The following is a 22,788-nucleotide window of genomic DNA, read 5'->3' as shown; positions in this document are numbered from 1 at the left end:
ATTGCAGTCCCTAGATGTCGTCCAGGGTGCCCTGGAAGTCTCGTGTACGCTGGCGGGATGGGGGCGGCGCGAATTCCCGCAGTCGGCGGCCTTCCTGGGCTATTGGTACCTTCATGTAGAGCTGCCGCTGGGCTCGCACTGCCTGCTGCTGAGAAAGTGATTGCTTTTGCTGATATGACTTGCAATAACGACTGCGCGAAACGCCGCTATCTCGTTAGGGGTGCTACGGCAGACACCCTCTCGAGCACCCCGAAGACTTCTTGAGCCCTTGGCTGTGATGGGTTCCAGGCTGACAAAAGAACTGTCGTGTGTGCATTCGCGGACTTGAGAAAGGCTGAGGCAAGTTCGAGTGAACAAGGATGGACTCCTCGGGTCCGTCGTTTCCGTAGTGTAGCGGTTATCACGTCTGCTTCACACGCAGAAGGTCCCCGGTTCGATCCCGGGCGGCAACAGTATTTTCCTGCCTATGTCGTATTGTCCTCCAATGAGCCACGTCGTGTGTGGATCTGCTGCATGTCCCTTCGTTTTGCAAGTACCGCATTTATTGAATTTTTGAGTTACGATGGCAACATCAGTACAAGTTGTCTGTGAAGTAAGGTGCACACAAGCAGTTTCCGTGGTGTAGCGGTTATCACGTCTGCCTAACACGCAGAAGGTCCCCGCTTCGATCCCGGGCGGAAACACTTTTTCATCACTTTAAGCAAGACTTACTAACATGCATCTGCTACCATCTGTACCCGAAACCTTCGTAATCGCCTTCACGCGTCGGACCAGAGTGTCAATTGCTCACATCGAATAAGAAATTCATTTGATATTGACGGCGAGCTTTTCGCGCTGACTCAGCCACTGACGTGCGATCAGTTTGCACAAAACGCTAGGGCTCGTCCGGGATTTGAACCCGGGACCTCCTGCACCCTAAGCAGGAATCATACCCCTAGACCAACGAGCCCTGTGACACGGCGAATGCCAATTATTGCAGTCCCTAGATGTCGTCCAGGGTGCCCTGGAAGTCTCGTGTACGCTGGCGGGATGGGGGCGGCGCGAATTCCCGCAGTCGGCGGCCTTCCTGGGCTATTGGTACCTTCATGTAGAGCTGCCGCTGGGCTCGCACTGCCTGCTGCTGAGAAAGTGATTGCTTTTGCTGATATGACTTGCAATAACGACTGCGCGAAACGCCGCTATCTCGTCAGGGGTGCTACGGCAGACACCCTCTCGAGCACCCCGAAGACTTCTTGAGCCCTTGGCTGTGATGGGTTCCAGGCTGACAAAAGAACTGTCGTGTGTGCATTCGCGGACTTGAGAAAGGCTGAGGCAAGTTCGAGTGAACAAGGATGGACTCCTCGGGTCCGTCGTTTCCGTAGTGTAGCGGTTATCACGTCTGCTTCACACGCAGAAGGTCCCCGGTTCGATCCCGGGCGGCAACAGTATTTTCCTGCCTATGTCGTATTGTCCTCCAATGAGCCACGTCGTGTGTGGATCTGCTGCATGTCCCTTCGTTTTGCAAGTACCGCATTTATTGAATTTTTGAGTTACGATGGCAACATCAGTACAAGTTGTCTGTGAAGTAAGGTGCACACAAGCAGTTTCCGTGGTGTAGCGGTTATCACGTCTGCCTAACACGCAGAAGGTCCCCGCTTCGATCCCGGGCGGAAACACTTTTTCATCACTTTAAGCAAGACTTACTAACATGCATCTGCTACCATCTGTACCCGAAACCTTCGTAATCGCCTTCACGCGTCGGACCAGAGTGTCAATTGCTCACATCGAATAAGAAATTCATTTGATATTGACGGCGAGCTTTTCGCGCTGACTCAGCCACTGACGTGCGATCAGTTTGCACAAAACGCTAGGGCTCGTCCGGGATTTGAACCCGGGACCTCCTGCACCCTAAGCAGGAATCATACCCCTAGACCAACGAGCCCTGTGACACGGCGAATGCCAATTATTGCAGTCCCTAGATGTCGTCCAGGGTGCCCTGGAAGTCTCGTGTACGCTGGCGGGATGGGGGCGGCGCGAATTCCCGCAGTCGGCGGCCTTCCTGGGCTATTGGTACCTTCATGTAGAGCTGCCGCTGGGCTCGCACTGCCTGCTGCTGAGAAAGTGATTGCTTTTGCTGATATGACTTGCAATAACGACTGCGCGAAACGCCGCTATCTCGTTAGGGGTGCTACGGCAGACACCCTCTCGAGCACCCCGAAGACTTCTTGAGCCCTTGGCTGTGATGGGTTCCAGGCTGACAAAAGAACTGTCGTGTGTGCATTCGCGGACTTGAGAAAGGCTGAGGCAAGTTCGAGTGAACAAGGATGGACTCCTCGGGTCCGTCGTTTCCGTAGTGTAGCGGTTATCACGTCTGCTTCACACGCAGAAGGTCCCCGGTTCGATCCCGGGCGGCAACAGTATTTTCCTGCCTATGTCGTATTGTCCTCCAATGAGCCACGTCGTGTGTGGATCTGCTGCATGTCCCTTCGTTTTGCAAGTACCGCATTTATTGAATTTTTGAGTTACGATGGCAACATCAGTACAAGTTGTCTGTGAAGTAAGGTGCACACAAGCAGTTTCCGTGGTGTAGCGGTTATCACGTCTGCCTAACACGCAGAAGGTCCCCGCTTCGATCCCGGGCGGAAACACTTTTTCATCACTTTAAGCAAGACTTACTAACATGCATCTGCTACCATCTGTACCCGAAACCTTCGTAATCGCCTTCACGCGTCGGACCAGAGTGTCAATTGCTCACATCGAATAAGAAATTCATTTGATATTGACGGCGAGCTTTTCGCGCTGACTCAGCCACTGACGTGCGATCAGTTTGCACAAAACGCTAGGGCTCGTCCGGGATTTGAACCCGGGACCTCCTGCACCCTAAGCAGGAATCATACCCCTAGACCAACGAGCCCTGTGACACGGCGAATGCCAATTATTGCAGTCCCTAGATGTCGTCCAGGGTGCCCTGGAAGTCTCGTGTACGCTGGCGGGATGGGGGCGGCGCGAATTCCCGCAGTCGGCGGCCTTCCTGGGCTATTGGTACCTTCATGTAGAGCTGCCGCTGGGCTCGCACTGCCTGCTGCTGAGAAAGTGATTGCTTTTGCTGATATGACTTGCAATAACGACTGCGCGAAACGCCGCTATCTCGTTAGGGGTGCTACGGCAGACACCCTCTCGAGCACCCCGAAGACTTCTTGAGCCCTTGGCTGTGATGGGTTCCAGGCTGACAAAAGAACTGTCGTGTGTGCATTCGCGGACTTGAGAAAGGCTGAGGCAAGTTCGAGTGAACAAGGATGGACTCCTCGGGTCCGTCGTTTCCGTAGTGTAGCGGTTATCACGTCTGCTTCACACGCAGAAGGTCCCCGGTTCGATCCCGGGCGGCAACAGTATTTTCCTGCCTATGTCGTATTGTCCTCCAATGAGCCACGTCGTGTGTGGATCTGCTGCATGTCCCTTCGTTTTGCAAGTACCGCATTTATTGAATTTTTGAGTTACGATGGCAACATCAGTACAAGTTGTCTGTGAAGTAAGGTGCACACAAGCAGTTTCCGTGGTGTAGCGGTTATCACGTCTGCCTAACACGCAGAAGGTCCCCGCTTCGATCCCGGGCGGAAACACTTTTTCATCACTTTAAGCAAGACTTACTAACATGCATCTGCTACCATCTGTACCCGAAACCTTCGTAATCGCCTTCACGCGTCGGACCAGAGTGTCAATTGCTCACATCGAATAAGAAATTCATTTGATATTGACGGCGAGCTTTTCGCGCTGACTCAGCCACTGACGTGCGATCAGTTTGCACAAAACGCTAGGGCTCGTCCGGGATTTGAACCCGGGACCTCCTGCACCCTAAGCAGGAATCATACCCCTAGACCAACGAGCCCTGTGACACGGCGAATGCCAATTATTGCAGTCCCTAGATGTCGTCCAGGGTGCCCTGGAAGTCTCGTGTACGCTGGCGGGATGGGGGCGGCGCGAATTCCCGCAGTCGGCGGCCTTCCTGGGCTATTGGTACCTTCATGTAGAGCTGCCGCTGGGCTCGCACTGCCTGCTGCTGAGAAAGTGATTGCTTTTGCTGATATGACTTGCAATAACGACTGCGCGAAACGCCGCTATCTCGTTAGGGGTGCTACGGCAGACACCCTCTCGAGCACCCCGAAGACTTCTTGAGCCCTTGGCTGTGATGGGTTCCAGGCTGACAAAAGAACTGTCGTGTGTGCATTCGCGGACTTGAGAAAGGCTGAGGCAAGTTCGAGTGAACAAGGATGGACTCCTCGGGTCCGTCGTTTCCGTAGTGTAGCGGTTATCACGTCTGCTTCACACGCAGAAGGTCCCCGGTTCGATCCCGGGCGGCAACAGTATTTTCCTGCCTATGTCGTATTGTCCTCCAATGAGCCACGTCGTGTGTGGATCTGCTGCATGTCCCTTCGTTTTGCAAGTACCGCATTTATTGAATTTTTGAGTTACGATGGCAACATCAGTACAAGTTGTCTGTGAAGTAAGGTGCACACAAGCAGTTTCCGTGGTGTAGCGGTTATCACGTCTGCCTAACACGCAGAAGGTCCCCGCTTCGATCCCGGGCGGAAACACTTTTTCATCACTTTAAGCAAGACTTACTAACATGCATCTGCTACCATCTGTACCCGAAACCTTCGTAATCGCCTTCACGCGTCGGACCAGAGTGTCAATTGCTCACATCGAATAAGAAATTCATTTGATATTGACGGCGAGCTTTTCGCGCTGACTCAGCCACTGACGTGCGATCAGTTTGCACAAAACGCTAGGGCTCGTCCGGGATTTGAACCCGGGACCTCCTGCACCCTAAGCAGGAATCATACCCCTAGACCAACGAGCCCTGTGACACGGCGAATGCCAATTATTGCAGTCCCTAGATGTCGTCCAGGGTGCCCTGGAAGTCTCGTGTACGCTGGCGGGATGGGGGCGGCGCGAATTCCCGCAGTCGGCGGCCTTCCTGGGCTATTGGTACCTTCATGTAGAGCTGCCGCTGGGCTCGCACTGCCTGCTGCTGAGAAAGTGATTGCTTTTGCTGATATGACTTGCAATAACGACTGCGCGAAACGCCGCTATCTCGTTAGGGGTGCTACGGCAGACACCCTCTCGAGCACCCCGAAGACTTCTTGAGCCCTTGGCTGTGATGGGTTCCAGGCTGACAAAAGAACTGTCGTGTGTGCATTCGCGGACTTGAGAAAGGCTGAGGCAAGTTCGAGTGAACAAGGATGGACTCCTCGGGTCCGTCGTTTCCGTAGTGTAGCGGTTATCACGTCTGCTTCACACGCAGAAGGTCCCCGGTTCGATCCCGGGCGGCAACAGTATTTTCCTGCCTATGTCGTATTGTCCTCCAATGAGCCACGTCGTGTGTGGATCTGCTGCATGTCCCTTCGTTTTGCAAGTACCGCATTTATTGAATTTTTGAGTTACGATGGCAACATCAGTACAAGTTGTCTGTGAAGTAAGGTGCACACAAGCAGTTTCCGTGGTGTAGCGGTTATCACGTCTGCCTAACACGCAGAAGGTCCCCGCTTCGATCCCGGGCGGAAACACTTTTTCATCACTTTAAGCAAGACTTACTAACATGCATCTGCTACCATCTGTACCCGAAACCTTCGTAATCGCCTTCACGCGTCGGACCAGAGTGTCAATTGCTCACATCGAATAAGAAATTCATTTGATATTGACGGCGAGCTTTTCGCGCTGACTCAGCCACTGACGTGCGATCAGTTTGCACAAAACGCTAGGGCTCGTCCGGGATTTGAACCCGGGACCTCCTGCACCCTAAGCAGGAATCATACCCCTAGACCAACGAGCCCTGTGACACGGCGAATGCCAATTATTGCAGTCCCTAGATGTCGTCCAGGGTGCCCTGGAAGTCTCGTGTACGCTGGCGGGATGGGGGCGGCGCGAATTCCCGCAGTCGGCGGCCTTCCTGGGCTATTGGTACCTTCATGTAGAGCTGCCGCTGGGCTCGCACTGCCTGCTGCTGAGAAAGTGATTGCTTTTGCTGATATGACTTGCAATAACGACTGCGCGAAACGCCGCTATCTCGTTAGGGGTGCTACGGCAGACACCCTCTCGAGCACCCCGAAGACTTCTTGAGCCCTTGGCTGTGATGGGTTCCAGGCTGACAAAAGAACTGTCGTGTGTGCATTCGCGGACTTGAGAAAGGCTGAGGCAAGTTCGAGTGAACAAGGATGGACTCCTCGGGTCCGTCGTTTCCGTAGTGTAGCGGTTATCACGTCTGCTTCACACGCAGAAGGTCCCCGGTTCGATCCCGGGCGGCAACAGTATTTTCCTGCCTATGTCGTATTGTCCTCCAATGAGCCACGTCGTGTGTGGATCTGCTGCATGTCCCTTCGTTTTGCAAGTACCGCATTTATTGAATTTTTGAGTTACGATGGCAACATCAGTACAAGTTGTCTGTGAAGTAAGGTGCACACAAGCAGTTTCCGTGGTGTAGCGGTTATCACGTCTGCCTAACACGCAGAAGGTCCCCGCTTCGATCCCGGGCGGAAACACTTTTTCATCACTTTAAGCAAGACTTACTAACATGCATCTGCTACCATCTGTACCCGAAACCTTCGTAATCGCCTTCACGCGTCGGACCAGAGTGTCAATTGCTCACATCGAATAAGAAATTCATTTGATATTGACGGCGAGCTTTTCGCGCTGACTCAGCCACTGACGTGCGATCAGTTTGCACAAAACGCTAGGGCTCGTCCGGGATTTGAACCCGGGACCTCCTGCACCCTAAGCAGGAATCATACCCCTAGACCAACGAGCCCTGTGACACGGCGAATGCCAATTATTGCAGTCCCTAGATGTCGTCCAGGGTGCCCTGGAAGTCTCGTGTACGCTGGCGGGATGGGGGCGGCGCGAATTCCCGCAGTCGGCGGCCTTCCTGGGCTATTGGTACCTTCATGTAGAGCTGCCGCTGGGCTCGCACTGCCTGCTGCTGAGAAAGTGATTGCTTTTGCTGATATGACTTGCAATAACGACTGCGCGAAACGCCGCTATCTCGTTAGGGGTGCTACGGCAGACACCCTCTCGAGCACCCCGAAGACTTCTTGAGCCCTTGGCTGTGATGGGTTCCAGGCTGACAAAAGAACTGTCGTGTGTGCATTCGCGGACTTGAGAAAGGCTGAGGCAAGTTCGAGTGAACAAGGATGGACTCCTCGGGTCCGTCGTTTCCGTAGTGTAGCGGTTATCACGTCTGCTTCACACGCAGAAGGTCCCCGGTTCGATCCCGGGCGGCAACAGTATTTTCCTGCCTATGTCGTATTGTCCTCCAATGAGCCACGTCGTGTGTGGATCTGCTGCATGTCCCTTCGTTTTGCAAGTACCGCATTTATTGAATTTTTGAGTTACGATGGCAACATCAGTACAAGTTGTCTGTGAAGTAAGGTGCACACAAGCAGTTTCCGTGGTGTAGCGGTTATCACGTCTGCCTAACACGCAGAAGGTCCCCGCTTCGATCCCGGGCGGAAACACTTTTTCATCACTTTAAGCAAGACTTACTAACATGCATCTGCTACCATCTGTACCCGAAACCTTCGTAATCGCCTTCACGCGTCGGACCAGAGTGTCAATTGCTCACATCGAATAAGAAATTCATTTGATATTGACGGCGAGCTTTTCGCGCTGACTCAGCCACTGACGTGCGATCAGTTTGCACAAAACGCTAGGGCTCGTCCGGGATTTGAACCCGGGACCTCCTGCACCCTAAGCAGGAATCATACCCCTAGACCAACGAGCCCTGTGACACGGCGAATGCCAATTATTGCAGTCCCTAGATGTCGTCCAGGGTGCCCTGGAAGTCTCGTGTACGCTGGCGGGATGGGGGCGGCGCGAATTCCCGCAGTCGGCGGCCTTCCTGGGCTATTGGTACCTTCATGTAGAGCTGCCGCTGGGCTCGCACTGCCTGCTGCTGAGAAAGTGATTGCTTTTGCTGATATGACTTGCAATAACGACTGCGCGAAACGCCGCTATCTCGTTAGGGGTGCTACGGCAGACACCCTCTCGAGCACCCCGAAGACTTCTTGAGCCCTTGGCTGTGATGGGTTCCAGGCTGACAAAAGAACTGTCGTGTGTGCATTCGCGGACTTGAGAAAGGCTGAGGCAAGTTCGAGTGAACAAGGATGGACTCCTCGGGTCCGTCGTTTCCGTAGTGTAGCGGTTATCACGTCTGCTTCACACGCAGAAGGTCCCCGGTTCGATCCCGGGCGGCAACAGTATTTTCCTGCCTATGTCGTATTGTCCTCCAATGAGCCACGTCGTGTGTGGATCTGCTGCATGTCCCTTCGTTTTGCAAGTACCGCATTTATTGAATTTTTGAGTTACGATGGCAACATCAGTACAAGTTGTCTGTGAAGTAAGGTGCACACAAGCAGTTTCCGTGGTGTAGCGGTTATCACGTCTGCCTAACACGCAGAAGGTCCCCGCTTCGATCCCGGGCGGAAACACTTTTTCATCACTTTAAGCAAGACTTACTAACATGCATCTGCTACCATCTGTACCCGAAACCTTCGTAATCGCCTTCACGCGTCGGACCAGAGTGTCAATTGCTCACATCGAATAAGAAATTCATTTGATATTGACGGCGAGCTTTTCGCGCTGACTCAGCCACTGACGTGCGATCAGTTTGCACAAAACGCTAGGGCTCGTCCGGGATTTGAACCCGGGACCTCCTGCACCCTAAGCAGGAATCATACCCCTAGACCAACGAGCCCTGTGACACGGCGAATGCCAATTATTGCAGTCCCTAGATGTCGTCCAGGGTGCCCTGGAAGTCTCGTGTACGCTGGCGGGATGGGGGCGGCGCGAATTCCCGCAGTCGGCGGCCTTCCTGGGCTATTGGTACCTTCATGTAGAGCTGCCGCTGGGCTCGCACTGCCTGCTGCTGAGAAAGTGATTGCTTTTGCTGATATGACTTGCAATAACGACTGCGCGAAACGCCGCTATCTCGTTAGGGGTGCTACGGCAGACACCCTCTCGAGCACCCCGAAGACTTCTTGAGCCCTTGGCTGTGATGGGTTCCAGGCTGACAAAAGAACTGTCGTGTGTGCATTCGCGGACTTGAGAAAGGCTGAGGCAAGTTCGAGTGAACAAGGATGGACTCCTCGGGTCCGTCGTTTCCGTAGTGTAGCGGTTATCACGTCTGCTTCACACGCAGAAGGTCCCCGGTTCGATCCCGGGCGGCAACAGTATTTTCCTGCCTATGTCGTATTGTCCTCCAATGAGCCACGTCGTGTGTGGATCTGCTGCATGTCCCTTCGTTTTGCAAGTACCGCATTTATTGAATTTTTGAGTTACGATGGCAACATCAGTACAAGTTGTCTGTGAAGTAAGGTGCACACAAGCAGTTTCCGTGGTGTAGCGGTTATCACGTCTGCCTAACACGCAGAAGGTCCCCGCTTCGATCCCGGGCGGAAACACTTTTTCATCACTTTAAGCAAGACTTACTAACATGCATCTGCTACCATCTGTACCCGAAACCTTCGTAATCGCCTTCACGCGTCGGACCAGAGTGTCAATTGCTCACATCGAATAAGAAATTCATTTGATATTGACGGCGAGCTTTTCGCGCTGACTCAGCCACTGACGTGCGATCAGTTTGCACAAAACGCTAGGGCTCGTCCGGGATTTGAACCCGGGACCTCCTGCACCCTAAGCAGGAATCATACCCCTAGACCAACGAGCCCTGTGACACGGCGAATGCCAATTATTGCAGTCCCTAGATGTCGTCCAGGGTGCCCTGGAAGTCTCGTGTACGCTGGCGGGATGGGGGCGGCGCGAATTCCCGCAGTCGGCGGCCTTCCTGGGCTATTGGTACCTTCATGTAGAGCTGCCGCTGGGCTCGCACTGCCTGCTGCTGAGAAAGTGATTGCTTTTGCTGATATGACTTGCAATAACGACTGCGCGAAACGCCGCTATCTCGTTAGGGGTGCTACGGCAGACACCCTCTCGAGCACCCCGAAGACTTCTTGAGCCCTTGGCTGTGATGGGTTCCAGGCTGACAAAAGAACTGTCGTGTGTGCATTCGCGGACTTGAGAAAGGCTGAGGCAAGTTCGAGTGAACAAGGATGGACTCCTCGGGTCCGTCGTTTCCGTAGTGTAGCGGTTATCACGTCTGCTTCACACGCAGAAGGTCCCCGGTTCGATCCCGGGCGGCAACAGTATTTTCCTGCCTATGTCGTATTGTCCTCCAATGAGCCACGTCGTGTGTGGATCTGCTGCATGTCCCTTCGTTTTGCAAGTACCGCATTTATTGAATTTTTGAGTTACGATGGCAACATCAGTACAAGTTGTCTGTGAAGTAAGGTGCACACAAGCAGTTTCCGTGGTGTAGCGGTTATCACGTCTGCCTAACACGCAGAAGGTCCCCGCTTCGATCCCGGGCGGAAACACTTTTTCATCACTTTAAGCAAGACTTACTAACATGCATCTGCTACCATCTGTACCCGAAACCTTCGTAATCGCCTTCACGCGTCGGACCAGAGTGTCAATTGCTCACATCGAATAAGAAATTCATTTGATATTGACGGCGAGCTTTTCGCGCTGACTCAGCCACTGACGTGCGATCAGTTTGCACAAAACGCTAGGGCTCGTCCGGGATTTGAACCCGGGACCTCCTGCACCCTAAGCAGGAATCATACCCCTAGACCAACGAGCCCTGTGACACGGCGAATGCCAATTATTGCAGTCCCTAGATGTCGTCCAGGGTGCCCTGGAAGTCTCGTGTACGCTGGCGGGATGGGGGCGGCGCGAATTCCCGCAGTCGGCGGCCTTCCTGGGCTATTGGTACCTTCATGTAGAGCTGCCGCTGGGCTCGCACTGCCTGCTGCTGAGAAAGTGATTGCTTTTGCTGATATGACTTGCAATAACGACTGCGCGAAACGCCGCTATCTCGTTAGGGGTGCTACGGCAGACACCCTCTCGAGCACCCCGAAGACTTCTTGAGCCCTTGGCTGTGATGGGTTCCAGGCTGACAAAAGAACTGTCGTGTGTGCATTCGCGGACTTGAGAAAGGCTGAGGCAAGTTCGAGTGAACAAGGATGGACTCCTCGGGTCCGTCGTTTCCGTAGTGTAGCGGTTATCACGTCTGCTTCACACGCAGAAGGTCCCCGGTTCGATCCCGGGCGGCAACAGTATTTTCCTGCCTATGTCGTATTGTCCTCCAATGAGCCACGTCGTGTGTGGATCTGCTGCATGTCCCTTCGTTTTGCAAGTACCGCATTTATTGAATTTTTGAGTTACGATGGCAACATCAGTACAAGTTGTCTGTGAAGTAAGGTGCACACAAGCAGTTTCCGTGGTGTAGCGGTTATCACGTCTGCCTAACACGCAGAAGGTCCCCGCTTCGATCCCGGGCGGAAACACTTTTTCATCACTTTAAGCAAGACTTACTAACATGCATCTGCTACCATCTGTACCCGAAACCTTCGTAATCGCCTTCACGCGTCGGACCAGAGTGTCAATTGCTCACATCGAATAAGAAATTCATTTGATATTGACGGCGAGCTTTTCGCGCTGACTCAGCCACTGACGTGCGATCAGTTTGCACAAAACGCTAGGGCTCGTCCGGGATTTGAACCCGGGACCTCCTGCACCCTAAGCAGGAATCATACCCCTAGACCAACGAGCCCTGTGACACGGCGAATGCCAATTATTGCAGTCCCTAGATGTCGTCCAGGGTGCCCTGGAAGTCTCGTGTACGCTGGCGGGATGGGGGCGGCGCGAATTCCCGCAGTCGGCGGCCTTCCTGGGCTATTGGTACCTTCATGTAGAGCTGCCGCTGGGCTCGCACTGCCTGCTGCTGAGAAAGTGATTGCTTTTGCTGATATGACTTGCAATAACGACTGCGCGAAACGCCGCTATCTCGTTAGGGGTGCTACGGCAGACACCCTCTCGAGCACCCCGAAGACTTCTTGAGCCCTTGGCTGTGATGGGTTCCAGGCTGACAAAAGAACTGTCGTGTGTGCATTCGCGGACTTGAGAAAGGCTGAGGCAAGTTCGAGTGAACAAGGATGGACTCCTCGGGTCCGTCGTTTCCGTAGTGTAGCGGTTATCACGTCTGCTTCACACGCAGAAGGTCCCCGGTTCGATCCCGGGCGGCAACAGTATTTTCCTGCCTATGTCGTATTGTCCTCCAATGAGCCACGTCGTGTGTGGATCTGCTGCATGTCCCTTCGTTTTGCAAGTACCGCATTTATTGAATTTTTGAGTTACGATGGCAACATCAGTACAAGTTGTCTGTGAAGTAAGGTGCACACAAGCAGTTTCCGTGGTGTAGCGGTTATCACGTCTGCCTAACACGCAGAAGGTCCCCGCTTCGATCCCGGGCGGAAACACTTTTTCATCACTTTAAGCAAGACTTACTAACATGCATCTGCTACCATCTGTACCCGAAACCTTCGTAATCGCCTTCACGCGTCGGACCAGAGTGTCAATTGCTCACATCGAATAAGAAATTCATTTGATATTGACGGCGAGCTTTTCGCGCTGACTCAGCCACTGACGTGCGATCAGTTTGCACAAAACGCTAGGGCTCGTCCGGGATTTGAACCCGGGACCTCCTGCACCCTAAGCAGGAATCATACCCCTAGACCAACGAGCCCTGTGACACGGCGAATGCCAATTATTGCAGTCCCTAGATGTCGTCCAGGGTGCCCTGGAAGTCTCGTGTACGCTGGCGGGATGGGGGCGGCGCGAATTCCCGCAGTCGGCGGCCTTCCTGGGCTATTGGTACCTTCATGTAGAGCTGCCGCTGGGCTCGCACTGCCTGCTGCTGAGAAAGTGATTGCTTTTGCTGATATGACTTGCAATAACGACTGCGCGAAACGCCGCTATCTCGTTAGGGGTGCTACGGCAGACACCCTCTCGAGCACCCCGAAGACTTCTTGAGCCCTTGGCTGTGATGGGTTCCAGGCTGACAAAAGAACTGTCGTGTGTGCATTCGCGGACTTGAGAAAGGCTGAGGCAAGTTCGAGTGAACAAGGATGGACTCCTCGGGTCCGTCGTTTCCGTAGTGTAGCGGTTATCACGTCTGCTTCACACGCAGAAGGTCCCCGGTTCGATCCCGGGCGGCAACAGTATTTTCCTGCCTATGTCGTATTGTCCTCCAATGAGCCACGTCGTGTGTGGATCTGCTGCATGTCCCTTCGTTTTGCAAGTACCGCATTTATTGAATTTTTGAGTTACGATGGCAACATCAGTACAAGTTGTCTGTGAAGTAAGGTGCACACAAGCAGTTTCCGTGGTGTAGCGGTTATCACGTCTGCCTAACACGCAGAAGGTCCCCGCTTCGATCCCGGGCGGAAACACTTTTTCATCACTTTAAGCAAGACTTACTAACATGCATCTGCTACCATCTGTACCCGAAACCTTCGTAATCGCCTTCACGCGTCGGACCAGAGTGTCAATTGCTCACATCGAATAAGAAATTCATTTGATATTGACGGCGAGCTTTTCGCGCTGACTCAGCCACTGACGTGCGATCAGTTTGCACAAAACGCTAGGGCTCGTCCGGGATTTGAACCCGGGACCTCCTGCACCCTAAGCAGGAATCATACCCCTAGACCAACGAGCCCTGTGACACGGCGAATGCCAATTATTGCAGTCCCTAGATGTCGTCCAGGGTGCCCTGGAAGTCTCGTGTACGCTGGCGGGATGGGGGCGGCGCGAATTCCCGCAGTCGGCGGCCTTCCTGGGCTATTGGTACCTTCATGTAGAGCTGCCGCTGGGCTCGCACTGCCTGCTGCTGAGAAAGTGATTGCTTTTGCTGATATGACTTGCAATAACGACTGCGCGAAACGCCGCTATCTCGTTAGGGGTGCTACGGCAGACACCCTCTCGAGCACCCCGAAGACTTCTTGAGCCCTTGGCTGTGATGGGTTCCAGGCTGACAAAAGAACTGCTGCCGCTGGGCTCGCACTGCCTGCTGCTGAGAAAGTGATTGCTTTTGCTGATATGACTTGCAATAACGACTGCGCGAAACGCCGCTATCTCGTTAGGGGTGCTACGGCAGACACCCTCTCGAGCACCCCGAAGACTTCTTGAGCCCTTGGCTGTGATGGGTTCCAGGCTGACAAAAGAACTGTCGTGTGTGCATTCGCGGACTTGAGAAAGGCTGAGGCAAGTTCGAGTGAACAAGGATGGACTCCTCGGGTCCGTCGTTTCCGTAGTGTAGCGGTTATCACGTCTGCTTCACACGCAGAAGGTCCCCGGTTCGATCCCGGGCGGCAACAGTATTTTCCTGCCTATGTCGTATTGTCCTCCAATGAGCCACGTCGTGTGTGGATCTGCTGCATGTCCCTTCGTTTTGCAAGTACCGCATTTATTGAATTTTTGAGTTACGATGGCAACATCAGTACAAGTTGTCTGTGAAGTAAGGTGCACACAAGCAGTTTCCGTGGTGTAGCGGTTATCACGTCTGCCTAACACGCAGAAGGTCCCCGCTTCGATCCCGGGCGGAAACACTTTTTCATCACTTTAAGCAAGACTTACTAACATGCATCTGCTACCATCTGTACCCGAAACCTTCGTAATCGCCTTCACGCGTCGGACCAGAGTGTCAATTGCTCACATCGAATAAGAAATTCATTTGATATTGACGGCGAGCTTTTCGCGCTGACTCAGCCACTGACGTGCGATCAGTTTGCACAAAACGCTAGGGCTCGTCCGGGATTTGAACCCGGGACCTCCTGCACCCTAAGCAGGAATCATACCCCTAGACCAACGAGCCCTGTGACACGGCGAATGCCAATTATTGCAGTCCCTAGATGTCGTCCAGGGTGCCCTGGAAGTCTCGTGTACGCTGGCGGGATGGGGGCGGCGCGAATTCCCGCAGTCGGCGGCCTTCCTGGGCTATTGGTACCTTCATGTAGAGCTGCCGCTGGGCTCGCACTGCCTGCTGCTGAGAAAGTGATTGCTTTTGCTGATATGACTTGCAATAACGACTGCGCGAAACGCCGCTATCTCGTTAGGGGTGCTACGGCAGACACCCTCTCGAGCACCCCGAAGACTTCTTGAGCCCTTGGCTGTGATGGGTTCCAGGCTGACAAAAGAACTGTCGTGTGTGCATTCGCGGACTTGAGAAAGGCTGAGGCAAGTTCGAGTGAACAAGGATGGACTCCTCGGGTCCGTCGTTTCCGTAGTGTAGCGGTTATCACGTCTGCTTCACACGCAGAAGGTCCCCGGTTCGATCCCGGGCGGCAACAGTATTTTCCTGCCTATGTCGTATTGTCCTCCAATGAGCCACGTCGTGTGTGGATCTGCTGCATGTCCCTTCGTTTTGCAAGTACCGCATTTATTGAATTTTTGAGTTACGATGGCAACATCAGTACAAGTTGTCTGTGAAGTAAGGTGCACACAAGCAGTTTCCGTGGTGTAGCGGTTATCACGTCTGCCTAACACGCAGAAGGTCCCCGCTTCGATCCCGGGCGGAAACACTTTTTCATCACTTTAAGCAAGACTTACTAACATGCATCTGCTACCATCTGTACCCGAAACCTTCGTAATCGCCTTCACGCGTCGGACCAGAGTGTCAATTGCTCACATCGAATAAGAAATTCATTTGATATTGACGGCGAGCTTTTCGCGCTGACTCAGCCACTGACGTGCGATCAGTTTGCACAAAACGCTAGGGCTCGTCCGGGATTTGAACCCGGGACCTCCTGCACCCTAAGCAGGAATCATACCCCTAGACCAACGAGCCCTGTGACACGGCGAAGGCCAATTATTGCAGTCCCTAGATGTCGTCCAGGGTGCCCTGGAAGTCTCGTGTACGCTGGCGGGATGGGGGCGGCGCGAATTCCCGCAGTCGGCGGCCTTCCTGGGCTATTGGTACCTTCATGTAGAGCTGCCGCTGGGCTCGCACTGCCTGCTGCTGAGAAAGTGATTGCTTTTGCTGATATGACTTGCAATAACGACTGCGCGAAACGCCGCTATCTCGTTAGGGGTGCTACGGCAGACACCCTCTCGAGCACCCCGAAGACTTCTTGAGCCCTTGGCTGTGATGGGTTCCAGGCTGACAAAAGAACTGCTGCCGCTGGGCTCGCACTGCCTGCTGCTGAGAAAGTGATTGCTTTTGCTGATATGACTTGCAATAACGACTGCGCGAAACGCCGCTATCTCGTTAGGGGTGCTACGGCAGACACCCTCTCGAGCACCCCGAAGACTTCTTGAGCCCTTGGCTGTGATGGGTTCCAGGCTGACAAAAGAACTGTCGTGTGTGCATTCGCGGACTTGAGAAAGGCTGAGGCAAGTTCGAGTGAACAAGGATGGACTCCTCGGGTCCGTCGTTTCCGTAGTGTAGCGGTTATCACGTCTGCTTCACACGCAGAAGGTCCCCGGTTCGATCCCGGGCGGCAACAGTATTTTCCTGCCTATGTCGTATTGTCCTCCAATGAGCCACGTCGTGTGTGGATCTGCTGCATGTCCCTTCGTTTTGCAAGTACCGCATTTATTGAATTTTTGAGTTACGATGGCAACATCAGTACAAGTTGTCTGTGAAGTAAGGTGCACACAAGCAGTTTCCGTGGTGTAGCGGTTATCACGTCTGCCTAACACGCAGAAGGTCCCCGCTTCGATCCCGGGCGGAAACACTTTTTCATCACTTTAAGCAAGACTTACTAACATGCATCTGCTACCATCTGTACCCGAAACCTTCGTAATCGCCTTCACGCGTCGGACCAGAGTGTCAATTGCTCACATCGAATAAGGAATTCATTTGATATTGACGGCGAGCTTTTCGCGCTGACTCAGCCACTGACGTGCGATCAGTTTGCACAAAACGCTAGGGCTCGTCCGGGATTTGAACCCGGGACCTCCTGCACCCTAAGCAGGAATCATACCCCTAGACCAACGAGCCCTGTGACACGGCGAATGCCAATTATTGCAGTCCCTAGATGTCGTCCAGGGTGCCCTGGAAGTCTCGTGTACGCTGGCGGGATGGGGGCGGCGCGAATTCCCGCAGTCGGCGGCCTTCCTGGGCTATTGGTACCTTCATGTAGAGCTGCCGCTGGGCTCGCACTGCCTGCTGCTGAGAAAGTGATTGCTTTTGCTGATATGACTTGCAATAACGACTGCGCGAAACGCCGCTATCTCGTTAGGGGTGCTACGGCAGACACCCTCTCGAGCACCCCGAAGACTTCTTGAGCCCTTGGCTGTGATGGGTTCCAGGCTGACAAAAGAACTGTCGTGTGTGCATTCGCGGACTTGAGAAAGGCTGAGGCAAGTTCGAGTGAACAAGGATGGACTCCTCGGGTCCGTCGTTTCCGTAGTGTAGCGGTTATCACGTCTGCTTCACACGCAGAAGGTCCCCGGTTCGATCCCGGGCGGCAACAGTATTTTCCTGCCTATGTCGTATTGTCCTCCAATGAGCCACGTCGTGTGTGGATCTGCTGCATGTCCCTTCGTTTTGCAAGTACCGCATTTATTGAATTTTTGAGTTACGATGGCAACATCAGTACAAGTTGTCTGTGAAGTAAGGTGCACACAAGCAGTTTCCGTGGTGTAGCGGTTATCACGTCTGCCTAACACGCAGAAGGTCCCCGCTTCGATCCCGGGCGGAAACACTTTTTCATCACTTTAAGCAAGACTTACTAACATGCATCTGCTACCATCTGTACCCGAAACCTTCGTAATCGCCTTCACGCGTCGGACCAGAGTGTCAATTGCTCACATCGAATAAGAAATTCATTTGATATTGACGGCGAGCTTTTCGCGCTGACTCAGCCACTGACGTGCGATCAGTTTGCACAAAACGCTAGGGCTCGTCCGGGATTTGAACCCGGGACCTCCTGCACCCTAAGCAGGAATCATACCCCTAGACCAACGAGCCCTGTGACACGGCGAATGCCAATTATTGCAGTCCCTAGATGTCGTCCAGGGTGCCCTGGAAGTCTCGTGTACGCTGGCGGGATGGGGGCGGCGCGAATTCCCGCAGTCGGCGGCCTTCCTGGGCTATTGGTACCTTCATGTAGAGCTGCCGCTGGGCTCGCACTGCCTGCTGCTGAGAAAGTGATTGCTTTTGCTGATATGACTTGCAATAACGACTGCGCGAAACGCCGCTATCTCGTTAGGGGTGCTACGGCAGACACCCTCTCGAGCACCCCGAAGACTTCTTGAGCCCTTGGCTGTGATGGGTTCCAGGCTGACAAAAGAACTGTCGTGTGTGCATTCGCGGACTTGAGAAAGGCTGAGGCAAGTTCGAGTGAACAAGGATGGACTCCTCGGGTCCGTCGTTTCCGTAGTGTAGCGGTTATCACGTCTGCTTCACACGCAGAAGGTCCCCGGTTCGATCCCGGGCGGCAACAGTATTTTCCTGCCTATGTCGTATTGTCCTCCAATGAGCCACGTCGTGTGTGGATCTGCTGCATGTCCCTTCGTTTTGCAAGTACCGCATTTATTGAATTTTTGAGTTACGATGGCAACATCAGTACAAGTTGTCTGTGAAGTAAGGTGCACACAAGCAGTTTCCGTGGTGTAGCGGTTATCACGTCTGCCTAACACGCAGAAGGTCCCCGCTTCGATCCCGGGCGGAAACACTTTTTCATCACTTTAAGCAAGACTTACTAACATGCATCTGCTACCATCTGTACCCGAAACCTTCGTAATCGCCTTCACGCGTCGGACCAGAGTGTCAATTGCTCACATCGAATAAGAAATTCATTTGATATTGACGGCGAGCTTTTCGCGCTGACTCAGCCACTGACGTGCGATCAGTTTGCACAAAACGCTAGGGCTCGTCCGGGATTTGAACCCGGGACCTCCTGCACCCTAAGCAGGAATCATACCCCTAGACCAACGAGCCCTGTGACACGGCGAATGCCAATTATTGCAGTCCCTAGATGTCGTCCAGGGTGCCCTGGAAGTCTCGTGTACGCTGGCGGGATGGGGGCGGCGCGAATTCCCGCAGTCGGCGGCCTTCCTGGGCTATTGGTACCTTCATGTAGAGCTGCCGCTGGGCTCGCACTGCCTGCTGCTGAGAAAGTGATTGCTTTTGCTGATATGACTTGCAATAACGACTGCGCGAAACGCCGCTATCTCGTTAGGGGTGCTACGGCAGACACCCTCTCGAGCACCCCGAAGACTTCTTGAGCCCTTGGCTGTGATGGGTTCCAGGCTGACAAAAGAACTGTCGTGTGTGCATTCGCGGACTTGAGAAAGGCTGAGGCAAGTTCGAGTGAACAAGGATGGACTCCTCGGGTCCGTCGTTTCCGTAGTGTAGCGGTTATCACGTCTGCTTCACACGCAGAAGGTCCCCGGTTCGATCCCGGGCGGCAACAGTATTTTCCTGCCTATGTCGTATTGTCCTCCAATGAGCCACGTCGTGTGTGGATCTGCTGCATGTCCCTTCGTTTTGCAAGTACCGCATTTATTGAATTTTTGAGTTACGATGGCAACATCAGTACAAGTTGTCTGTGAAGTAAGGTGCACACAAGCAGTTTCCGTGGTGTAGCGGTTATCACGTCTGCCTAACACGCAGAAGGTCCCCGCTTCGATCCCGGGCGGAAACACTTTTTCATCACTTTAAGCAAGACTTACTAACATGCATCTGCTACCATCTGTACCCGAAACCTTCGTAATCGCCTTCACGCGTCGGACCAGAGTGTCAATTGCTCACATCGAATAAGAAATTCATTTGATATTGACGGCGAGCTTTTCGCGCTGACTCAGCCACTGACGTGCGATCAGTTTGCACAAAACGCTAGGGCTCGTCCGGGATTTGAACCCGGGACCTCCTGCACCCTAAGCAGGAATCATACCCCTAGACCAACGAGCCCTGTGACACGGCGAATGCCAATTATTGCAGTCCCTAGATGTCGTCCAGGGTGCCCTGGAAGTCTCGTGTACGCTGGCGGGATGGGGGCGGCGCGAATTCCCGCAGTCGGCGGCCTTCCTGGGCTATTGGTACCTTCATGTAGAGCTGCCGCTGGGCTCGCACTGCCTGCTGCTGAGAAAGTGATTGCTTTTGCTGATATGACTTGCAATAACGACTGCGCGAAACGCCGCTATCTCGTTAGGGGTGCTACGGCAGACACCCTCTCGAGCACCCCGAAGACTTCTTGAGCCCTTGGCTGTGATGGGTTCCAGGCTGACAAAAGAACTGTCGTGTGTGCATTCGCGGACTTGAGAAAGGCTGAGGCAAGTTCGAGTGAACAAGGATGGACTCCTCGGGTCCGTCGTTTCCGTAGTGTAGCGGTTATCACGTCTGCTTCACACGCAGAAGGTCCCCGGTTCGATCCCGGGCGGCAACAGTATTTTCCTGCCTATGTCGTATTGTCCTCCAATGAGCCACGTCGTGTGTGGATCTGCTGCATGTCCCTTCGTTTTGCAAGTACCGCATTTATTGAATTTTTGAGTTACGATGGCAACATCAGTACAAGTTGTCTGTGAAGTAAGGTGCACACAAGCAGTTTCCGTGGTGTAGCGGTTATCACGTCTGCCTAACACGCAGAAGGTCCCCGCTTCGATCCCGGGCGGAAACACTTTTTCATCACTTTAAGCAAGACTTACTAACATGCATCTGCTACCATCTGTACCCGAAACCTTCGTAATCGCCTTCATGCGTCGGACCAGAGTGTCAATTGCTCACATCGAATAAGAAATTCATTTGATATTGACGGCGAGCTTTTCGCGCTGACTCAGCCACTGACGTGCGATCAGTTTGCACAAAACGCTAGGGCTCGTCCGGGATTTGAACCCGGGACCTCCTGCACCCTAAGCAGGAATCATACCCCTAGACCAACGAGCCCTGTGACACGGCGAATGCCAATTATTGCAGTCCCTAGATGTCGTCCAGGGTGCCCTGGAAGTCTCGTGTACGCTGGCGGGATGGGGGCGGCGCGAATTCCCGCAGTCGGCGGCCTTCCTGGGCTATTGGTACCTTCATGTAGAGCTGCCGCTGGGCTCGCACTGCCTGCTGCTGAGAAAGTGATTGCTTTTGCTGATATGACTTGCAATAACGACTGCGCGAAACGCCGCTATCTCGTTAGGGGTGCTACGGCAGACACCCTCTCGAGCACCCCGAAGACTTCTTGAGCCCTTGGCTGTGATGGGTTCCAGGCTGACAAAAGAACTGTCGTGTGTGCATTCGCGGACTTGAGAAAGGCTGAGGCAAGTTCGAGTGAACAAGGATGGACTCCTCGGGTCCGTCGTTTCCGTAGTGTAGCGGTTATCACGTCTGCTTCACACGCAGAAGGTCCCCGGTTCGATCCCGGGCGGCAACAGTATTTTCCTGCCTATGTCGTATTGTCCTCCAATGAGCCACGTCGTGTGTGGATCTGCTGCATGTCCCTTCGTTTTGCAAGTACCGCATTTATTGAATTTTTGAGTTACGATGGCAACATCAGTACAAGTTGTCTGTGAAGTAAGGTGCACACAAGCAGTTTCCGTGGTGTAGCGGTTATCACGTCTGCCTAACACGCAGAAGGTCCCCGCTTCGATCCCGGGCGGAAACACTTTTTCATCACTTTAAGCAAGACTTACTAACATGCATCTGCTACCATCTGTACCCGAAACCTTCGTAATCGCCTTCACGCGTCGGACCAGAGTGTCAATTGCTCACATCGAATAAGAAATTCATTTGATATTGACGGCGAGCTTTTCGCGCTGACTCAGCCACTGACGTGCGATCAGTTTGCACAAAACGCTAGGGCTCGTCCGGGATTTGAACCCGGGACCTCCTGCACCCTAAGCAGGAATCATACCCCTAGACCAACGAGCCCTGTGACACGGCGAATGCCAATTGTTGCAGTCCCTAGATGTCGTCCAGGGTGCCCTGGAAGTCTCGTGTACGCTGGCGGGATGGGGGCGGCGCGAATTCCCGCAGTCGGCGGCCTTCCTGGGCTATTGGTACCTTCATGTAGAGCTGCCGCTGGGCTCGCACTGCCTGCTGCTGAGAAAGTGATTGCTTTTGCTGGTATGACTTGCAATAACGACTGCGTGAAACGCCGCTATCTCGTTAGGGGTGCTACGGCAGACACCCTCTCGAGCACCCCGAAGACTTCTTGAGCCCTCGGCTGTGATGGGTTCCAGGCTGACAAAAGAACTGTCGTGTGTGCATTCGCGGACTAGAGAAAGGCTGAGGCAAGTTCGAGTGAACAAGGATGGACTCCTCGGGTCCGTCGTTTCCGTAGTTTAGCGGTTATCACGTCTGCTTCACACGCAGAAGGTCCCCGGTTCGATCCCGGGCGGGAACAGTATTTTCTTGCCTATGTCGTACTGTCCTCCAATGAGCCACGTCGTGTGTGGATCTGCTGCATGTCCCTTCGTTTTGCAAGTACCACATTTATTGAATTTTTGAGTTACGATGGCAACATCAGTACAAGTTGTCTGTGAAGTAAGGTGCACACAAGCAGTTTCCGTGGTGTAGCGGTTATCACGTCTGCCTAACACGCAGAAGGTCCCCGCTTCGATCCCGGGCGGAAACAGTTTTTCATCACTTTAAGCAAGACTTACTAACATGCATCTGCTACCATCTGTACCCGAAACCTTCGTAATCGCCTTCACGCGTCGGACCAGAGTGTCAATTGCTCACATCGAATAAGAAATTCATTTGATATTGACGGCGAGCTTTTTGCGCTGACTCAGCCACTGACGTGCGATCAGTTTGCACAAAACGCTAGGGCTCGTCCGGGATTTGAACCCGGGACCTCCTGCAACCTAAGCAGGAATCATACCCCTAGACCAACGAGCCCTGTGACACGGCGAATGCCAATTGTTGCAGTCCCTAGATGTCGTCCAGGGTGCCCTGGAAGTCTCGTGTACGCTGGCGGGATGGGGGCG

General features: G+C 53.5%; 69 non-coding genes across 69 annotated transcripts; 46 read left to right on the top strand and 23 right to left on the bottom strand.

The window, feature by feature from the left end:
• Positions 1-379: 379 nt before the first annotated feature.
• Positions 380-452, top strand: Trnav-cac. Its single transcript has one exon. It is a non-coding gene; the product is annotated as a tRNA-Val (tRNA).
• Positions 453-610: 158 nt separating this feature from the next.
• On the top strand, positions 611-683 carry Trnav-aac. Its single transcript has one exon. It is a non-coding gene; the product is annotated as a tRNA-Val (tRNA).
• Positions 684-877: 194 nt separating this feature from the next.
• On the bottom strand, positions 878-949 carry Trnap-agg. Its single transcript has one exon. It is a non-coding gene; the product is annotated as a tRNA-Pro (tRNA).
• Positions 950-1,351: 402 nt separating this feature from the next.
• On the top strand, positions 1,352-1,424 carry Trnav-cac. The gene has a single exon. It is a non-coding gene; the product is annotated as a tRNA-Val (tRNA).
• Positions 1,425-1,582: 158 nt separating this feature from the next.
• Positions 1,583-1,655, top strand: Trnav-aac. The gene has a single exon. It is a non-coding gene; the product is annotated as a tRNA-Val (tRNA).
• Positions 1,656-1,849: 194 nt separating this feature from the next.
• Trnap-agg lies at positions 1,850-1,921 on the bottom strand. The gene has a single exon. It is a non-coding gene; the product is annotated as a tRNA-Pro (tRNA).
• Positions 1,922-2,323: 402 nt separating this feature from the next.
• Positions 2,324-2,396, top strand: Trnav-cac. The gene has a single exon. It is a non-coding gene; the product is annotated as a tRNA-Val (tRNA).
• A 158-nt stretch (positions 2,397-2,554) lies between these two features.
• Positions 2,555-2,627, top strand: Trnav-aac. The gene has a single exon. It is a non-coding gene; the product is annotated as a tRNA-Val (tRNA).
• Positions 2,628-2,821: 194 nt separating this feature from the next.
• Trnap-agg lies at positions 2,822-2,893 on the bottom strand. The gene has a single exon. It is a non-coding gene; the product is annotated as a tRNA-Pro (tRNA).
• Positions 2,894-3,295: 402 nt separating this feature from the next.
• Positions 3,296-3,368, top strand: Trnav-cac. The gene has a single exon. It is a non-coding gene; the product is annotated as a tRNA-Val (tRNA).
• Positions 3,369-3,526: 158 nt separating this feature from the next.
• Positions 3,527-3,599, top strand: Trnav-aac. Its single transcript has one exon. It is a non-coding gene; the product is annotated as a tRNA-Val (tRNA).
• A 194-nt stretch (positions 3,600-3,793) lies between these two features.
• Positions 3,794-3,865, bottom strand: Trnap-agg. Its single transcript has one exon. It is a non-coding gene; the product is annotated as a tRNA-Pro (tRNA).
• A 402-nt stretch (positions 3,866-4,267) lies between these two features.
• Positions 4,268-4,340, top strand: Trnav-cac. The gene has a single exon. It is a non-coding gene; the product is annotated as a tRNA-Val (tRNA).
• A 158-nt stretch (positions 4,341-4,498) lies between these two features.
• Positions 4,499-4,571, top strand: Trnav-aac. The gene has a single exon. It is a non-coding gene; the product is annotated as a tRNA-Val (tRNA).
• A 194-nt stretch (positions 4,572-4,765) lies between these two features.
• On the bottom strand, positions 4,766-4,837 carry Trnap-agg. Its single transcript has one exon. It is a non-coding gene; the product is annotated as a tRNA-Pro (tRNA).
• A 402-nt stretch (positions 4,838-5,239) lies between these two features.
• Trnav-cac lies at positions 5,240-5,312 on the top strand. Its single transcript has one exon. It is a non-coding gene; the product is annotated as a tRNA-Val (tRNA).
• Positions 5,313-5,470: 158 nt separating this feature from the next.
• On the top strand, positions 5,471-5,543 carry Trnav-aac. The gene has a single exon. It is a non-coding gene; the product is annotated as a tRNA-Val (tRNA).
• A 194-nt stretch (positions 5,544-5,737) lies between these two features.
• Trnap-agg lies at positions 5,738-5,809 on the bottom strand. The gene has a single exon. It is a non-coding gene; the product is annotated as a tRNA-Pro (tRNA).
• Positions 5,810-6,211: 402 nt separating this feature from the next.
• Trnav-cac lies at positions 6,212-6,284 on the top strand. The gene has a single exon. It is a non-coding gene; the product is annotated as a tRNA-Val (tRNA).
• Positions 6,285-6,442: 158 nt separating this feature from the next.
• Trnav-aac lies at positions 6,443-6,515 on the top strand. The gene has a single exon. It is a non-coding gene; the product is annotated as a tRNA-Val (tRNA).
• A 194-nt stretch (positions 6,516-6,709) lies between these two features.
• Positions 6,710-6,781, bottom strand: Trnap-agg. The gene has a single exon. It is a non-coding gene; the product is annotated as a tRNA-Pro (tRNA).
• A 402-nt stretch (positions 6,782-7,183) lies between these two features.
• Positions 7,184-7,256, top strand: Trnav-cac. Its single transcript has one exon. It is a non-coding gene; the product is annotated as a tRNA-Val (tRNA).
• A 158-nt stretch (positions 7,257-7,414) lies between these two features.
• Trnav-aac lies at positions 7,415-7,487 on the top strand. The gene has a single exon. It is a non-coding gene; the product is annotated as a tRNA-Val (tRNA).
• A 194-nt stretch (positions 7,488-7,681) lies between these two features.
• On the bottom strand, positions 7,682-7,753 carry Trnap-agg. Its single transcript has one exon. It is a non-coding gene; the product is annotated as a tRNA-Pro (tRNA).
• A 402-nt stretch (positions 7,754-8,155) lies between these two features.
• Trnav-cac lies at positions 8,156-8,228 on the top strand. Its single transcript has one exon. It is a non-coding gene; the product is annotated as a tRNA-Val (tRNA).
• A 158-nt stretch (positions 8,229-8,386) lies between these two features.
• Trnav-aac lies at positions 8,387-8,459 on the top strand. The gene has a single exon. It is a non-coding gene; the product is annotated as a tRNA-Val (tRNA).
• Positions 8,460-8,653: 194 nt separating this feature from the next.
• Positions 8,654-8,725, bottom strand: Trnap-agg. Its single transcript has one exon. It is a non-coding gene; the product is annotated as a tRNA-Pro (tRNA).
• Positions 8,726-9,127: 402 nt separating this feature from the next.
• Positions 9,128-9,200, top strand: Trnav-cac. Its single transcript has one exon. It is a non-coding gene; the product is annotated as a tRNA-Val (tRNA).
• A 158-nt stretch (positions 9,201-9,358) lies between these two features.
• Positions 9,359-9,431, top strand: Trnav-aac. The gene has a single exon. It is a non-coding gene; the product is annotated as a tRNA-Val (tRNA).
• Positions 9,432-9,625: 194 nt separating this feature from the next.
• On the bottom strand, positions 9,626-9,697 carry Trnap-agg. Its single transcript has one exon. It is a non-coding gene; the product is annotated as a tRNA-Pro (tRNA).
• Positions 9,698-10,099: 402 nt separating this feature from the next.
• On the top strand, positions 10,100-10,172 carry Trnav-cac. Its single transcript has one exon. It is a non-coding gene; the product is annotated as a tRNA-Val (tRNA).
• Positions 10,173-10,330: 158 nt separating this feature from the next.
• Trnav-aac lies at positions 10,331-10,403 on the top strand. The gene has a single exon. It is a non-coding gene; the product is annotated as a tRNA-Val (tRNA).
• A 194-nt stretch (positions 10,404-10,597) lies between these two features.
• Positions 10,598-10,669, bottom strand: Trnap-agg. Its single transcript has one exon. It is a non-coding gene; the product is annotated as a tRNA-Pro (tRNA).
• Positions 10,670-11,071: 402 nt separating this feature from the next.
• Trnav-cac lies at positions 11,072-11,144 on the top strand. The gene has a single exon. It is a non-coding gene; the product is annotated as a tRNA-Val (tRNA).
• A 158-nt stretch (positions 11,145-11,302) lies between these two features.
• On the top strand, positions 11,303-11,375 carry Trnav-aac. The gene has a single exon. It is a non-coding gene; the product is annotated as a tRNA-Val (tRNA).
• Positions 11,376-11,569: 194 nt separating this feature from the next.
• On the bottom strand, positions 11,570-11,641 carry Trnap-agg. Its single transcript has one exon. It is a non-coding gene; the product is annotated as a tRNA-Pro (tRNA).
• Positions 11,642-12,043: 402 nt separating this feature from the next.
• On the top strand, positions 12,044-12,116 carry Trnav-cac. Its single transcript has one exon. It is a non-coding gene; the product is annotated as a tRNA-Val (tRNA).
• Positions 12,117-12,274: 158 nt separating this feature from the next.
• On the top strand, positions 12,275-12,347 carry Trnav-aac. The gene has a single exon. It is a non-coding gene; the product is annotated as a tRNA-Val (tRNA).
• Positions 12,348-12,541: 194 nt separating this feature from the next.
• Trnap-agg lies at positions 12,542-12,613 on the bottom strand. Its single transcript has one exon. It is a non-coding gene; the product is annotated as a tRNA-Pro (tRNA).
• A 402-nt stretch (positions 12,614-13,015) lies between these two features.
• On the top strand, positions 13,016-13,088 carry Trnav-cac. The gene has a single exon. It is a non-coding gene; the product is annotated as a tRNA-Val (tRNA).
• A 158-nt stretch (positions 13,089-13,246) lies between these two features.
• Positions 13,247-13,319, top strand: Trnav-aac. The gene has a single exon. It is a non-coding gene; the product is annotated as a tRNA-Val (tRNA).
• A 194-nt stretch (positions 13,320-13,513) lies between these two features.
• On the bottom strand, positions 13,514-13,585 carry Trnap-agg. The gene has a single exon. It is a non-coding gene; the product is annotated as a tRNA-Pro (tRNA).
• A 585-nt stretch (positions 13,586-14,170) lies between these two features.
• Trnav-cac lies at positions 14,171-14,243 on the top strand. The gene has a single exon. It is a non-coding gene; the product is annotated as a tRNA-Val (tRNA).
• A 158-nt stretch (positions 14,244-14,401) lies between these two features.
• Positions 14,402-14,474, top strand: Trnav-aac. Its single transcript has one exon. It is a non-coding gene; the product is annotated as a tRNA-Val (tRNA).
• A 194-nt stretch (positions 14,475-14,668) lies between these two features.
• Positions 14,669-14,740, bottom strand: Trnap-agg. Its single transcript has one exon. It is a non-coding gene; the product is annotated as a tRNA-Pro (tRNA).
• A 402-nt stretch (positions 14,741-15,142) lies between these two features.
• On the top strand, positions 15,143-15,215 carry Trnav-cac. Its single transcript has one exon. It is a non-coding gene; the product is annotated as a tRNA-Val (tRNA).
• A 158-nt stretch (positions 15,216-15,373) lies between these two features.
• On the top strand, positions 15,374-15,446 carry Trnav-aac. The gene has a single exon. It is a non-coding gene; the product is annotated as a tRNA-Val (tRNA).
• Positions 15,447-15,640: 194 nt separating this feature from the next.
• Trnap-agg lies at positions 15,641-15,712 on the bottom strand. The gene has a single exon. It is a non-coding gene; the product is annotated as a tRNA-Pro (tRNA).
• A 585-nt stretch (positions 15,713-16,297) lies between these two features.
• Trnav-cac lies at positions 16,298-16,370 on the top strand. The gene has a single exon. It is a non-coding gene; the product is annotated as a tRNA-Val (tRNA).
• A 158-nt stretch (positions 16,371-16,528) lies between these two features.
• Trnav-aac lies at positions 16,529-16,601 on the top strand. The gene has a single exon. It is a non-coding gene; the product is annotated as a tRNA-Val (tRNA).
• A 194-nt stretch (positions 16,602-16,795) lies between these two features.
• Trnap-agg lies at positions 16,796-16,867 on the bottom strand. Its single transcript has one exon. It is a non-coding gene; the product is annotated as a tRNA-Pro (tRNA).
• Positions 16,868-17,269: 402 nt separating this feature from the next.
• Positions 17,270-17,342, top strand: Trnav-cac. Its single transcript has one exon. It is a non-coding gene; the product is annotated as a tRNA-Val (tRNA).
• A 158-nt stretch (positions 17,343-17,500) lies between these two features.
• Trnav-aac lies at positions 17,501-17,573 on the top strand. The gene has a single exon. It is a non-coding gene; the product is annotated as a tRNA-Val (tRNA).
• A 194-nt stretch (positions 17,574-17,767) lies between these two features.
• Positions 17,768-17,839, bottom strand: Trnap-agg. Its single transcript has one exon. It is a non-coding gene; the product is annotated as a tRNA-Pro (tRNA).
• Positions 17,840-18,241: 402 nt separating this feature from the next.
• On the top strand, positions 18,242-18,314 carry Trnav-cac. Its single transcript has one exon. It is a non-coding gene; the product is annotated as a tRNA-Val (tRNA).
• A 158-nt stretch (positions 18,315-18,472) lies between these two features.
• On the top strand, positions 18,473-18,545 carry Trnav-aac. Its single transcript has one exon. It is a non-coding gene; the product is annotated as a tRNA-Val (tRNA).
• A 194-nt stretch (positions 18,546-18,739) lies between these two features.
• Trnap-agg lies at positions 18,740-18,811 on the bottom strand. Its single transcript has one exon. It is a non-coding gene; the product is annotated as a tRNA-Pro (tRNA).
• Positions 18,812-19,213: 402 nt separating this feature from the next.
• On the top strand, positions 19,214-19,286 carry Trnav-cac. Its single transcript has one exon. It is a non-coding gene; the product is annotated as a tRNA-Val (tRNA).
• A 158-nt stretch (positions 19,287-19,444) lies between these two features.
• On the top strand, positions 19,445-19,517 carry Trnav-aac. Its single transcript has one exon. It is a non-coding gene; the product is annotated as a tRNA-Val (tRNA).
• A 194-nt stretch (positions 19,518-19,711) lies between these two features.
• On the bottom strand, positions 19,712-19,783 carry Trnap-agg. Its single transcript has one exon. It is a non-coding gene; the product is annotated as a tRNA-Pro (tRNA).
• Positions 19,784-20,185: 402 nt separating this feature from the next.
• Positions 20,186-20,258, top strand: Trnav-cac. Its single transcript has one exon. It is a non-coding gene; the product is annotated as a tRNA-Val (tRNA).
• A 158-nt stretch (positions 20,259-20,416) lies between these two features.
• Trnav-aac lies at positions 20,417-20,489 on the top strand. Its single transcript has one exon. It is a non-coding gene; the product is annotated as a tRNA-Val (tRNA).
• Positions 20,490-20,683: 194 nt separating this feature from the next.
• Positions 20,684-20,755, bottom strand: Trnap-agg. Its single transcript has one exon. It is a non-coding gene; the product is annotated as a tRNA-Pro (tRNA).
• A 402-nt stretch (positions 20,756-21,157) lies between these two features.
• Positions 21,158-21,230, top strand: Trnav-cac. Its single transcript has one exon. It is a non-coding gene; the product is annotated as a tRNA-Val (tRNA).
• A 158-nt stretch (positions 21,231-21,388) lies between these two features.
• On the top strand, positions 21,389-21,461 carry Trnav-aac. The gene has a single exon. It is a non-coding gene; the product is annotated as a tRNA-Val (tRNA).
• Positions 21,462-21,655: 194 nt separating this feature from the next.
• Trnap-agg lies at positions 21,656-21,727 on the bottom strand. The gene has a single exon. It is a non-coding gene; the product is annotated as a tRNA-Pro (tRNA).
• A 402-nt stretch (positions 21,728-22,129) lies between these two features.
• On the top strand, positions 22,130-22,202 carry Trnav-cac. Its single transcript has one exon. It is a non-coding gene; the product is annotated as a tRNA-Val (tRNA).
• Positions 22,203-22,360: 158 nt separating this feature from the next.
• Trnav-aac lies at positions 22,361-22,433 on the top strand. The gene has a single exon. It is a non-coding gene; the product is annotated as a tRNA-Val (tRNA).
• A 194-nt stretch (positions 22,434-22,627) lies between these two features.
• Trnap-agg lies at positions 22,628-22,699 on the bottom strand. The gene has a single exon. It is a non-coding gene; the product is annotated as a tRNA-Pro (tRNA).
• Between the last annotated feature and the right edge of the window lie 89 nt (positions 22,700-22,788).

This window comes from Schistocerca americana, unplaced genomic scaffold (genome assembly GCF_021461395.2).
Source record: "Schistocerca americana isolate TAMUIC-IGC-003095 unplaced genomic scaffold, iqSchAmer2.1 HiC_scaffold_139, whole genome shotgun sequence".
NCBI lineage: Eukaryota > Metazoa > Arthropoda > Insecta > Orthoptera > Acrididae > Schistocerca > Schistocerca americana.
This window is presented reverse-complemented; position numbering and strand designations above follow the sequence as displayed.